Raw genomic sequence first — 1379 nt, forward strand, 5'->3', positions numbered from 1 at the left:
AAATGTGAAAGGGGAGCAAAGGTGCCCGGGACTTGTCAGCCGCTGATTTATTCGCAGATTGTGATGAAACGGAGGGCGCTTTCCTGAGGAGAGCGGGGGGAGTAAACAGTCTCAGTGCTTGGAGATATTTCACTTGGAGCTGTGAAACGAGGCTGGAATTTGCTTTCAGGTTGCGCAGCTCTCTGAATTTTTGAAGGCCTTGATCAGCTAAAACGATGCCTCGCTCATGCGTCACTTCGCATACTTCTGCCTTCGTTTCCACTTAAAAAATCCATTTCTCTGCTGTCAGCGTCGAACTTGCCGGTTGGCTCGCCCCTCCTTAGCGCACCGAGATCATGTAAAAGCATAAGCTCTACTGACTGACTGTCACGCACGTTGCCATTTTTATCGTAGTACTTAAATTATATTTCATGACGTTATACTTTTGTGAAGCCCCTTCTGGTTAGCCTTCTGTCACGACATTTAAAGGGGACATCTGGTGTATTCATTATAATAGGTTTTAAAACCAAAGCAAATATTATCAAATAAAGGAACATTCTGGAAGGTCTATTAGGTAGGAAATGCCAAAGATGTTGGACTGGGTACAAAGGACGCTTCTTTCTTTTTCTACACTGGATGGAGCCTGAAAGAGTTGGAGAGCTAGCTGCATCTCAATATACTGTGTAATTTCAGAAAATGTTAGACGTGGCTTGGATTTTCACATGTTTCATGCAGTGCGGGATCCATATTTGCTGTATTACGTTGTGCAAGGCCAAAAACGAATAAGGCCTCCTATGTAAAATGATTGGCCTGCTTCTGGCATCATCACAGGCACTAGTGCACAAACAGGCTGCCTTGCACTAAGTTTCGCACCATGGTTCAGAGGTGTGCGTGCTCTGCTTATGATAGAGTTTGTTCTGGCGGTATAAAATCCCAGTTCAAATTCCTATGTGCAGACAAAGGATGTATGACGTTACGATGCATACTTTTACAACGCCTACCTTTACAACGCAATTTTTACAACGCAGGATCCTTTACAACGAATGTCTTTGCAACGCATGATATTACAGCGCAGATGCCTTTACAACGCATGCCATTACAACGTAAGTATAGGTAAGTATATAATATTATTAATAAATGTAATTAAATAAAATTAATTTAATTTAATTTAATTTAATTTTTATTTTACTTAAATTTTCTTTTTTTTTAAATATATATATATATATATATATATTTTAAATAATGTAGGTGTTTTAAAATAATATTCTAACTCCATAGGGGAGTAATACTAGGGTAAGTGCTGGATATTGTAGGGGTAAAAATTACTATTCTTACTCCAGGGGTGTGTAATAGTAGGGTAAGTGCTGGATAGTGTAGGGGTAAAATTACTATTTTAACTC

This window comes from Lissotriton helveticus, chromosome 2_1 (assembly GCF_964261635.1).
Source record: "Lissotriton helveticus chromosome 2_1, aLisHel1.1, whole genome shotgun sequence".
NCBI classification, from domain to species: Eukaryota; Metazoa; Chordata; class Amphibia; order Caudata; family Salamandridae; genus Lissotriton; species Lissotriton helveticus.